The sequence below is a fragment of the Mus caroli genome, unplaced genomic scaffold (genome assembly GCF_978045245.1).
Source record: "Mus caroli unplaced genomic scaffold, Mus_caroli_1 scaffold_20, whole genome shotgun sequence".
Classification (NCBI taxonomy): Eukaryota; Metazoa; Chordata; class Mammalia; order Rodentia; family Muridae; genus Mus; species Mus caroli.
The window spans coordinates 52,265,442-52,279,495 of NW_028227275.1; positions in this window are offsets into that span (position 1 = coordinate 52,265,442).

The following is a 14,054-nucleotide window of genomic DNA, read 5'->3' on the forward strand; positions in this document are numbered from 1 at the left end:
TGAGTTCCAGTCCTGACATCCTTTGGTGATTAACAGCAATGTGGAAAATGTAAGCTGAATAAACCCTTTCCTCCCCAATTTGCTTCTTGGTCATGATGTTTGTGCAGGAATAGAAATCCTGACTAAGACACCGTTCTATATGTCATTTCATCCCATACCCCTATCCCCACCTCCTTGCCCTGTCTATATAAGCAAATTGCTTCCACATTAAAGGGAGTTCTTGCTTTGACAAGACACCAGGCCTGGTGTGTTTCTTTTGGGCTATCAACACTTGCCATCCTGCTCAGTCCTGGACAGAGCTGGCTGGACAGGGTTCTCTCCTTCCTCTTGGAACTGCTCACAAAGAGCTGACATATAAGTATTTTTGGTCACATGCTACAGTGTATATAGAGAGATCAGAAGAAAAATTTCTGGGTCAATTTTTGTCGTCCACTTGTTGAGGGAGGCTCATTCACTGTTTCTGCCATACTGCATCCTTAAGACTGTCTGGCATTCAAGCTTTAGTACCAGCATCCTATGTCTGCAACTCATCTCTCTAGTGGTACTCCGCATTGTGCTTCTACTTCTGTCTTTTTGCATGGGTTCCAGGGGTCAAGTAAAACTCTCCATGCTTACACATCAATGTCTTTACCTGCAGTACCATTTCACTGGCCCTAGTATTTTACTATTTAAATTTTTAAATCTTGGTTTGTTTGTATCTTTCAAGAACATTATTTATTAATTTCATACATGTATACAGTATGTTTGATCATATCAGCCTCTACTACTTTTTAACTCTTTCCAGACCTTCCCCCACATTGCATCCAGCTTTATGTCTTCTTTACATGGCCTACTGAGTCCAATTACTGCTGTCCTTATATGTATGTGTATATGGCCATCAGCTGATACATGGACAAAATGCTAGGGACCACCTATTGAAGAAAACTGACTCTTCCTACCTAAATTCCCTTCAGTTGTTAAAGGGCCTCAGTTTCATAAGCTCCTCCCCAATCTATATTAGTATTTTTGCTGGTTTTACATTATAGGTCATCTGTAGGCAACCACAGCCTTTGTGAATTCATGTATGCAATGTCTCTTATGTATTCAGAAGACACTGTTTAATAACACTATTCCTTGAACTCTTGCTCTTAAAGTTTCTCCACACCATCTTCCAGTGTTCCATGAGCTATGGGGGAGGCCAGGACATAAATATTTTATGTAGGGCAGGGAGCTTCAGAGTTACTTCTCCTCAACTCTGACCAGCAGATTCCCATTTGCTACAAGATGAAGCTTCTCTGAAAGGGGTTGAGAATATCGCTAATCTGTGGATAGAGAGATAAGTAATTAGAAGGCAGTTTGATAGTCTTTCTATTAAAATAACAAACCAACAGTAATTGGTTCTCCCTTGGTGTCCATGTCCTCCTCTGCTACAGGTTTACAGTACCATGCATAGGTTCAATCAGAAAGCTATTGCTACTTATAACATTCACACCGCCCAGGCACCAATGGCATATCTTCCCAGGTCAGTCACTCATTTTTAACTCTCAGGGTTTGTAGCTGGGCAAAACCATTGATCATTTTTTTCACACTAGGTATTTTCTTCTGTTATAGCACCTTCTGTTATTATGGACAACAGTGTCTGGTCGGGAGGAATTTCTCAGATCATAACTAGCTTTATTGCTCATGCCCTGTGATTCAGATGTGTGGTGTCTTTAGTTTCAGGGTCTTACCATCTAATTATTGTGAGTAACTAAGAGCAATGAGGACAGTCTGTTTTATTTGGGGCATCTATGAGACTTCTTTGACCGACAACTCAAAGGATGGGATCCTGGCCCTGGCAGTGTACTTTTTGTTTTAAAATCATTAAGTGTTTGGACTCTCTAATACCCTTCTCATCTGCATCAATGTCAATCACACTCAAATCTTATGATAGTGTCCTCAGCTTTCCTCAGACCACCATCTTCAGCTGGACCACACAAAAAGAGCTTCCAGGTTTCCCATGTCTGTCTCTAACACAGAGACCCATCCTTTTCACCCACATTCTCTACCCCACCTTCCACCTACTTGATGCTCCTTGGCTTTGCCCTGGACATGCCTGTGTGTGGCTCTGCAGGTTGAGAAGAATAAAAGGAGTTGCTGTGAATTCTCAAAGAAGGAAACATTACTGTTTCTTATCTGACATGGGGTAGAAGTGAGGGCCTCAGCCACATGGTAAGTCCAAAACTCAGGTGACAGCAGATTCCGGAGAGGATATGGAGAAAGAGGAACAGTCCTGCATTGCTGGTGGGATTGAAAACTGGCACAACCATTCTGGAAATCAATCTGTTGGTTCCTCAGAAAATTGGAAATAGATCTACCTGAAGACCTAGATGTACTACTTCTTGGCATATACCCAAAAGATACTTTACCATATCACAACAACACATACTCCTGTATGCTCATAGCAGCCTTATTTGTAGTAGCCAGAAGCTGGAAACAACCTAGATGTCCTTCAAATGAAGAATGGATACAGAAAATATGGTTCATTTTCACAACAGATTGCTACTCAGCTATTAAAAATTGAGGACAAAATAAATTTTGCCAGCAAATGTATGTAACCAGAAAATACCATCCTGATTATGGTAACTCAGACCCAAATGGTATAAACTCACTGATAAGTGCATATTAGCCAAACATTCATAATACCCATGATATAATTCATAGACCATATAATGCTTTTTAAAAAAGGAAGGCCCATGTGTGGATGCTCCAATTCCACTTAGAAAGGACAACCAAACAGGCAGAAGGAGCAAGGAATATGCGTGGAAGAGGGGAGGTGGAAGGAAAAAAAAAAACGATCCAGAATCAGGTATGAGGGAAGACAGGAGAAAAACCCAGAGGGCTAGGAGAATGAATAGAAATATGCAAAGGAACTCACACAATATGTACTCACTGATAAGTGGATATTAGCCCAGAAACTTAGGATACCCAAGATATAAGATACAATTTGCTAAACCCATGAAACTCAAGAAGAACAAAGACCAAAGTGTGGACACTTTGCCCCTTCTTAGAATTGAGAACAAAACACCCATGGAAGGAGTTACAGAGACAATGTTTGGAGCTGTGACGAAAGGATGGACCATCTAAAGACTGCCATATCCGGGGATCCATCCGATAATCAGCTTCCAAACGCTGACACCATTGCATACACTAGCAAGATTTTGCTGAAAGGACCCAGATATAACTGTCTCTTGTGAGACTATGCCAGGGCCTAGCAAACACAGAAGTGGATGCTCACAGTCAGCTATGGGATGGATCATAGGACCCCCAATGGAGGAGCTAGAGAAAGTACCCAAGGAGCTACAGGGATCTGCAACACTATAGGTGGAACAACATTATAAACTAACCAGTACCTTGGAGCTCTTGACTCTAGCTGCATATGTATCAAAAGATGGCCTAGTCTGCCATCACTGGAAAGAGAGGCCCATTGGACTTGCAAACTTTATATGCCCCAGTACAGGGGAACGCCAGGGCCAAAAAGTGGGAGTGGGTGGGTAGGTGAGTGGTAGGGGAGGGTATGGGGGACTTTTGGGATAGCATTGGAAATGTAAATGAGGAAAATACCTAATTAAAAAAAAGAAATATGCAATAGTGTGATGAGTAGGTGGAACCTCTAGAAAGTCCCAGATGCTAGGGATGTGAGAGGCTCCCAGGACCCAATGAGTATGTCTTTAACAGAAATGCCCAACAGTGAGGAGATGAAACCTGAAGAGACCATATCCAGTAGATACACATTGCTCCCAGTTGAGGGATGGGGCCACCCATTTATCTTAAAAAATTTCTCTTACAATTGTTCCTGTCTAAAGGAAATGCAGGGACAAGAATGGATCAGAGACTGACAGAAAGGCCATTCAGGGACTGCCCCAACTTGGGATCCATCCCATGCTCAGAAACCAAACCCGACACTATTCCTGATGCCATGCTGTGTTTGCAGACAGGAGCCTGGCATGGGTGTCCTCTGAGAGGCTCTACCAATGCCTGACTAAGATAGATTCAGATCGTACAGCTAGCCATTGGACTGAGCTTAGGAACCTCTATGGAAGAGTTAGGGGAAGGACTGAAGAACTGAAGAGGATTGAAACCCCACAGGAAGAATAACAGTATCAACTAGCTGGATCCCTCAGAGCATCCAGAGACTAAGCCACTAAACAAAGTATATACACTGGCTGATCTATGCCCCCCACTACATTGTAGGAAAGCACTGCTTTGTCTAGCTTTAGTGGGAGGACATGCGTTTGATCCTGTAGAGGCTTGATGATCCAGAGAATGGACATGCTAGAGGGGTGAGATGAGAGTGTGTGAGTGGGTAGTGCAGTACCCTCTTAGAAGTGAAGGAAAGGGAGGATGGTGTGAGAGACTCATGGAGGGATCACTGGGATGGAAGACAACGTTTGAAATGTAAATAAAATAATTAATAAAAACATAAGAAAATATAAGAAAAGAAAATGTGGTACATCTACACAATGAAATACTATTCAGTCACTAAAACAAGGACATCATGAATTTTGCAGACAAATGGATAGAATTTGAGACTATCATCCCGAGTCAGGTAACCCAAACCCAAAGAACATGCATGGTATGTACTTACTCACTTATAACTGGATATTAGCCATAAAAGACAGGATGCATGCAGTATACTCCACAGACACAAAGAAGCTAAGGAAGAAGGAAGGCCCTAGTGAGGGTGCTTGAATCTCACTTGGAGGAGAAAATGCAATAGCTTTGGGAGGCAGATGGTTGGAGGGAACTGGGTGAGAAAAGGAAAGGAGGGAATGAGGATGGTGGTGGTGGTGCAAGTACAGAAAGAGACAGGAGAGAGGGCCAGAGGGCCAGGAGTATGGATGTAAATCTGCAGTTGATGAGAGGTGAGTAAGGGGAATCTTGAAGACATGTCAGAGACTTGGGAGGTAGGAGACTCACAGGAATCAATGGAGGAAAACCAAAGTGTGGATGCTTCAATGCTACATAGAGGGGTTACAAAATAATCACAGGAGGCAGAGGGAGGGGGGAACCTGTGAAGAAGAGAGGAAGGGGAGGGAAAATAGGGGGACAGGATCAGGTATGGGATGAAACAGGAGATAAGTCCAGAGGGTCAGGAAATTGAATAGAAATATGTAGCAGTGGGGGATGGGGAACTGGGGCTAGCCACTAGAAAGTCAGAGAAAGAGAGGCTTTCAAGACCCAACAGAAATGACAATAACGGAAATAACCAACAAAGGGAAGATAGAACCTGTAGAGACCATATCCAGTGGATATACATGGGAAGCACTTCTTACTCACAGCACTACAGACACCACACTGAGAAGCGTTCAGAGATTGACAAACTTCTCTCATTCCTTATTGTTAGAGGAAGCACTTTCCTTTCCTTGTGGCAATGTACTTTTTAAAAAGTTTAGTGTAATAAACATTTACTAAGCTTGTCATTTCCTTTGATTCCTATTTTCAATAGGACATTTTGTCATTAAGGGAAATATTGTAAAAACAAAACAACAATTAAACAAATAAACAAACAAAAACCCAAACAAACAAACCAAACCACAAACTGTGAAGTGTGTCAAGACCATTTTCCTTATATGAGATGATCATATTATTTCTTTCCCTGAACATATCCACGCCCTGAGCTGTGTTGATTGAGGGACACATGTGGAATCATCTTTACTTCCTAATTCCTCTAATCCTGGGGTCAACACCACTGAGAACACAATTCAGGTTCAGATTCCCCCACCAGGTATATCTCAAGGTTGCTGTGAAAAAAGGTAGGGAGAATGTAGCCAGAGGACTTCACCAGAGATGGGACCCATGCAGAGTGAGAGAGAGAGCTTTTCTTTCTCCATCTCACTTTAAGGTTGTATGGAAGGCAGCTATGGATATGTGTCCTGGAGTGGAGGGTGAATGGCCTCCATAGTTTTCATAGATTACAAAAAGGACCATTAACATTTAAGTTAATGTAATGAAGTAGAAAGAAATGACTTTGAGATTAATATAATTGCCATGCACAAAGCCAAAAAGTTAGGATTTGTGGTATCAGGTGCTGGCCCTTGACTCTTCTCACTAGTTCTGTGATCCAGAGGTCTTGTGGACATTTATGACTGTGAACACTCTTCACTGTTATGTATTTTATCCTGAAAGACAAATGAGGAAGTGACTTAAGTTTTCAACTTTAATGGAAATGCCCAACATTGAAAAGAAAATCCTGGGGTTTTTTTGTTATAATTTTTAAGTTTTTTTTTTTTTTTTTTTACTTTTTAAAACATTTTTATTTATTCTGTAGATGATTGTGAGCATCCACTTCTATATTTTCCAGGCACTGGCATAGCCTCACAAGAGACAGCTATATCAGGGTTCTTTCAGCAAAATCTTGCTGGCATATGCAATAGTGTCTCTGTTTAGTGGCTGATTATGGGATGGATTCCCAGGTGGGGCAGTTTCTGGATGGTCCATCCTTTCGTCTTAGCTCTGAACTTTGTCTCTGTAACTCCTTCCATGGGTATTTTGTTTCCTGTTCTATGGAGGAATGAACTATCCATGCGTTGGTCTTCCTTCTTGATTTTCTTGTGTTTTGCAAATTGTATCTTGGATATTAATATTCACTAATATTCACTTATCAGTGTGTGCATGTCAAGTGACTTCTTTTGTAATTGGGTTACCTCACTCAGTATGATATCCTCCAGATCCATCCATTTGCCTAAGAATTTCACGAATTCATTGTATTTAATAGCTGCGTAGTACTCCATTGTGTAAATATATCACATTTTCTGTATCCATTCCTCTGTTGAGGGACATCTGGATTGTTTCCAGCTTCTGGCTATTATAAATAGGGCTGCTATGAACATAGTGGAGCATGTGCCCTAGTGGAGCAGGGCCCCCAATAGAGGATCTAGAGAAAATACCCAAGGAGCTGAAGGGGTCTGAAATCCCATAGGTGGAACAACAGTATGAACTAATCAGTACCCTCAGAGCTCATGCATATGTAGCAGAAGATGGCCTAGTTGGCCATCATTGGGAAGAGAGGCCCCTTGGTCTTGAGAACTTTATATGCTCCAGTACAGGGGAATGCCAGGGCCAAGAAGTAGGAGTGAGTGGATAGTGGAGCAGGGCTGGGGGAGGGTATAGGTGACTTTCGGGATAGCATTTGAAATGTAAATGAAGAAAATATCTAATAAAAATTAAGAAAAAATTTTATTTAATCTTTTTTTTTAACTCCAGATTTTATCCCCGTCCCAGTCCATCCTCTGACTGTTCACATCCCATACCTCCTTCCCCCAACCCCCGTCTCTACAAGGATGTCACCACGCCCCCACGCCCAACCCATCAGACCTTTCCACTCCCTGGGACCTCCATATTCTTGAGGGTTGGGTGCATCTTCTCTGACTGAACCCATACCTGGCAGTCTTCTGCTCTATATGTGGTGGGGGCCTCATATCAACTGGTGTATGCTGCCTGGTTGGTGGTCCAGTGTCTGAGAGATCTCAGGGGTCTAGGTTAATTGACACTGCTGGTCCTTCTCCAGGATCTCCCTCCTTCTCAGCTTTCCCCTAGTTCAACCAACAGCTTCTATCTATTGGTAGGGTGTAAATGTCTGCATCTGACTCTTCCAGCTGCTTGTTGGGTCTTTCTGATGGCAGTCATGATAGGTCCCTTTATGTGAACATTCTGTAGCCTGAGTAACAATGCCAGGCCTTGGGGGCCTGCCCTTGAGCTGGATCCCACTTTGGGCCTGTGGCTGGTCCTGTTTTTCCTTGTGCTCTTCTCCATTTTTGTCTCTGCAGTTCTTTCAGACAAGAACAATTATGGGTCAGAATTTTGACTATGGGATTGCAAACCCATCCCTCACATGATTCCCTGTCTTTCTTCTGGAGGTGGGTTCGACAAGTTCCCTCTTCCCACTGTAGGGCATTTCATCTAAGGTCCATCCCTTTGAGTCCTGAGAGTCTCTCACCTTCCAGGTCTCTGGTACATTCTGGAGCCCCCCTCCCAACCTACTACCTCCCGAGGTTGCCTGTTTCCATTCTTTCTGTTGGCCCTCAGGGCTTCAGCCCTTTTCCCGCACCCAATACCTGATCATGTCCCCGTCTTCCCCTCCCTGTTCTCTTTCCCACCAGGAACCTTCTCTACCTCCTCTCCCTCCCTGTCCTGAGATTGCTTTCTTCTACCCCCCTCCCCCAAGTGTGATTGAGGAATCCTCACTTGGACCCTTCAGTTTGTTAACGATTCTGAGTTCTGTAGACTATATCCTGGGTATTCTGTACTTTTTTGTGGCTAATATTCACTTATTAGTTAGTACATACTATGCATGTCCTTTTGGGTCTGAGTTACCTCATTCAGGATGATATTTTCTAGTTCCATCCATTTGAATGCAAGACTCAGGATGTTCTCATTCTTAATAGCTGAGTAGTATTCCATTGTGTAAATGAACAACATTTTCTGTGTCCGTTCTTCTGTCATGGGTCATCCAAGCTGTTTCCAGCTTCTGGCTGTCACAAACAAGGCCTCTATGAACATAGTGGAACACGTGCCCCTGTGGCATGGTGGGGCATCTTTTGTGTATTTATCCAAAAGTGGTGTAGCTGGATCTTCATGTAGATCTATTTTCAAATTTCCAAGGAATCTCCAGACTAATTCCCAGAGTGGTTGTACCAGTTTGCAATCCCACTAGCAATGGAGGAGTGTTCCTCTTTCTCCACATCCTCACCAACATGTGCTGTCACCTGAGGTTTTGATCTTAGCCATTCTGACTAGTGTAAGGTGGAATCTCAGGGTTGTTTTGATTTGCATTTCTCTGATTTTTAAATTATTTTTCTCTATTTATTTTCTTTATATACATTTCAAGTGTTATCCCCTTTCTCAGTTTCCCTCCATCAAAGAAACACCATATCACACCCTCCCTCCCCCTGCTTCTATGAGGGTGTTTCCCTACCCACCCATCCACTCTTACCTCCCTGCCCTCAATTCCCCTACCCTGGGGCATCTATCAAGCCTTCATAGGACCAAGGACCTCTCCTTCCACTGATGCATGACAAGGCCAACTTCTGCTACATATGCAGCTGGAGCCATATGTAATCCTTTGTTGATGGCTTAGTCCCTGGGAGTTCTGAGGGGTCCAGTTGGTTGATACTGTTGTTCTTCCTATGGGGTTGCAAACCCCTTCAACTCCTTCAGTCCCTTCTCAAACTGCTCTATTAGGGACCTTGTGCTCAGTCCAATGTTGGCTGTTAACATCCTCCTCTGTATTTGTAAGGCTCTGACAGGGCCTCTCAGGAAACAGCCATATCAGGCTTCTTTCAGCATGCACTTCTTGGCATTCATAATAGTGTCTGGGTTTGGTAGCTATATATGGGATGAATCCCCAGGTGGGACAGTCTACTTTAGTCTTTGCTCTACACTTTATCTCCATATTTGCTCTTGTGAGTATTTTTTTCTCCTAAGAAGGACCAAAGTATCCACACTTTGGTTTTCCTTTTTCTTGAGCTTCATGTGGTCTGTGAATTGTATCCTGGTTATTTGGAGCTTTTGGGATAGTATCCACTTATCACTGAGTGCATACCATTTAGTGTTCTTTTGTGATTGAGTTACTGCATTCAGGATGATATTTTCTAGTTCTATCCATTCGCTTAAAAACTTCACAAATTCATCATTTTTAATAGCTGAGTAGTACTCCATTGTGTAAATGAATCACCTTTTCTGTATGCATTCCTCTGTTGAAGGACATCTGGATTCTATCCACTCCTAGCTATTATAAATATTATAAATGAGGCTGCTATGATGGAGCATCTTATTACATGTTGGAACATCTTCTGGGTACATGCCCAGGAGTTGTATAGATGGATCCTCAAGTAATACTGTGCCTAATTTTCTGAGGAACTGCCAAACTGATTTCCAGAGTGTTGTACCAGCTTGCATTCCCACCAGCAATGGAGGAGAGTTCCTCTTTATCAACATCCTTGCCAACATCTGCTGTCACCTGAGTTTTTTATTTGAGCCATTCTGACTGGTGTGAGGTGGAATCTCAGGGTTGTTTTTGATTTTATTAATGACAGTGTCCTTTGCCTTCCAGAAGCTTTTCAATTTTGTTTAGGTTCCATTTGTTAATTCTTGATCTTACAGAATAAGCTGTAACAAGCCATTGTTGTTCTGTTCAGCAATGTTTCCCCTGTGCCCATATGTTCAAGGCTCTTCCCCACTTTCTCCTCTATAAGTTTCAGTGAATTCAAGGCCCATTCCTAAATATAGTAAAAAGCAATATACAGCAAAACAGTAGTCAACATCAAACTGAATGGAGAGAAACATGAAGAAATCTCACTAAAATCAGGGACTAGACAAGGCTGCCCATTCTCTCCCTATCTATTCAGCATAGTATTTGAAGTTCTAGCTAGGGAAATTAGACAACAAAAGGAGGTCAAAGGATAGAAATTGGAAAGGAAGAAGTCAAACTATCACTATTTGCAGATGATATGCTTGTATACTTAAGTGACCCCAAAATTTCTACCAGAGAACTCCTAAAACTTATAAACAACTTCAGCAAAGTGGCTGGTTATAGAATAAACTCAAACAAATCAGTGGCTTTTCTCAAAGGAAAACAGGCTGAGAAAGAAATTAGAGAAATGACACCCTTCACAATAGCCACAAATAATATTACATACCTTTGTGTGATAAGAACCTCAAATCTCTAAAAAAAGATTTTGAAGATCTCAGAAGATGGAAGGATCTCCCATGCTCATGGATAGGCAGGATTAATATAGTAAAAAATGGCCATCTTGCCAAAAGCAATATACAGATTCAATGCATTCCCTATCAAAATTCCAACTTAATTCTTTACAGAGTTAAAAAGGGCAATTTTCAAATTTATCTGGAATAACAACAACAACACCCCCCCAAAACCAAAAACCTAGGATAGCAAAAACTATTCTCAACAATAAAAGAACCTCTGATGCAATCACCATCTCTGATCTCAAGGTGTACTACAGAGCAATAGTGATAAAAACTGCATGGTATGGGCACAGAGACAAGCAGGAAGATCAATGGATTAGAAATTAAGACCCAGAAATGAATCCCCACACACATGGTCACTTGATCTTTGACATAGGAGCTAAAACCATCCAGTGGAAAAAAGACAGCATTTTAAACAAATGGTTCTGGTTCAACTGGAGGTCAGAATGTAGAAGAATGCAAATCAACTCCTTCTTATCTCCTTGTAAAAAGATCAAGTCCAAGTAGATCAATGACCTCCACATAAAACCAGATACACTGAAACTTTAAATTATTTTTGATCTTTTTTTTAAACAGTACAATCATTATTCCCTTCCATTCTGCCCTCCAACATTTCCTCATCCCACTTCTCCTCTCCTGTCTTCAAGAGGATGTCCTCAAAACCTCACAACCTCCATACCCCATCAGGCCTCCCCATTCCCTGGGGTCTCAAGTCTCTCAAGGGTTAGTTGTGTCTTCCCTCATTGAGACTATACCAGACAGTCCTTTGCTGTGTATGTGTCTGGTGCCTCAGACCAGCTGGTGTATGCTGCCTGGTTGGAGGCTCAGTGTCTGAGAGATCTCAGAGGTCCAGGTTAGTTGAGAATGCTGGTCTTCCTATGGGGTTGCCCTTCTCATTAGCTTCTTTAAATCTTTCCCTAATTCAACCACTAGAGTCTCTGGCTTCAGTCCATTGGTTGGGTGTAAGTATCTGCTTCTGTCTTAGTCAGCTGCTTGCTGGGCCTCTCAGAGGACAGCTAGTTAGGGTCCTATCTTTAAGCACACCATAGCATCAATAATAGTGTCAGGTCTTGGAGCCTCCCCTTGAGGTGGGTCTCAAGTTGGGTCAGTCACTGGACATCCTTTCCCATAGCCTTTTCTCAATTTTTGCCCCTGTAGTTCTTTTAGACAGAAAAAATTATGGGTCAGAGTTTGTGACTGTGGGATGACAATGCCATCCATCCACTTGATGCCCTGTCTTTCTACTAGAAGTAGCTTCTAAAAGTTCCCTTTCCCCACTGTTGGGCATTTCATCTAAGATATTTGAGTCTTGAGATTCTCTCACCTCTCAGGTCTCTGGTACATTCTAGAGGGTCCCCCCACCTTCCACCTCCCAAGATTGTATATTTCCATTCATTCTGCTGGCCCTTGGTACTTCACTCCTGGTTTGCAAATACCTGATCATGTACCCCCTTTTTCCTGTCCATCCTCTTCCCCTCTCCCACCTAGTTCCATCCATCCCTGACTTAAATACTAAAGAAAACTCTGAGAGACAAATCTCGTTAGGTATGTATTCTATCATTCCAAGATGATTCAGTTTGAATAATGCTTTGGTTCAGGTCTTGTTTAGGTCACTTTTTAAATTGAGAGTCTATAAAACCATACCAAAACCTGTCAGATTTTAGAGAGTTAGGTATGAGAAGAATAATACTTCATCAACAGGAAGAATAACAACATGGATTGAAGGCAGTTATCTTGTACAGAGAACTGGGAAGCCTTTGGGAGAAGGTAACATTGTCTTGAATAGTTTGATGGTGATACTGTGAAACAAATCAGTGAGTGGCTTCTAGACAGGGGTTATAACTTAGGACATGCTTAAAGGAAAATATTACTTGTTAACATCCATAAATATGGGAGAGGTAGGGATTTTGAAGCCAATAGTAAGAAAGGATATATGTGGATAGTGACACATGAATCACATACAGAGAAGAAAAAGGCAATGTGTTGCAGTACAAAAAAGAACGGGAAACGTGTATATGAGCCAGATAGATAATACCCATTATTACTGACCCATGAATGCTTTATTTAATGTCAGAATCAATTGTGAAATTTCATTCTTATCAGTCAGCTGGAACAGAAGCAAAGAACAAAACTGATTTAGCTGAGCACACTAAGTACAATCGTGTTTTTATATGACTACTTTTATCTCATTGACTTTGGCAGAGTCAACCTAAGTTAAGTGACAGTGATATGTAATGTCTCTTTGCCCAGTCCTTAGCTGGGCTGTTCCTGTTTCACAAGTCCTTGTGGACCTGTCTTATTTTCAGCTGAAACAAGACTCCTTAAGAGGATCCTTACTCATGTTAAATTCTCCACATGAGGTACAAGTGTTTATAAAGCAGAAACTATCTTTTCTTTAACCTGAATGATTTCTCAGAACATTTGACACAGATTTTTATGTGAGAAACCAAATATCAATTATTCAATCCAAAGAAGTCTCACTTGAAAATTTGTGAAACCAAATGGCTCATCATAATGATGTTGTTGATATTTCTCCCTTCCTAAAGATGACTTTGTTCCAACTTCCCAACAGTTCTGCATCTGGGGAATTCTAGTTCTTTAATGTTTCACTCTCTGGGAAGAATATTCATGGATGGCAGTCTAGTTTAAAGCAGTATACTCCTTAAATTGTTTCTGGGTTGGACAATGCATGTGTTTATGTTTTAAGAGAAAAGTAAAATATTTGGTAAGAAAAATCATATTTTTATGACAATTAGCCCCTGTAAGACTTGTTACATAGACATACTTTTATTACTTATCAGGCCCAGCCACACTTAGTAGAAGGAAGAGTAATGTTGTGTGTAAGACATTTAGTCCCAATGATTCATGCAGTGTCAAAAATATACCTATAAAAAGAAGTAATATCATGATTAAATGATATTTCACATTTTCTGATTATCAGTTTCAGATATGGATTGGCTTCACAGTATTTGAGATCAGGGCACATCACACTTAGTGATTAATATTGTGGTTCCTCAAGTAAAAAAAGCATAAAACACACAAAAGGGCAATTACTACAGAATCCAGCCAGATCAGTTGGGTAAATAATGAATTGTCACAGATTGCAGGCACATCCATAATTATTATAGCATTAGTCAAAATAGCCAAGCTATAGGATCAGCTTAGACATCCATCAAAAGATAACTAGACAAAGAAAACACGATAATATGCATATATGCATATATACATATTATATAATATGTATATAATATGTAACACACATATAAATGCACACATGCAATGGAACTTTATTCACATGTAAATAATGGACTTAAGTCAACTACATGGAA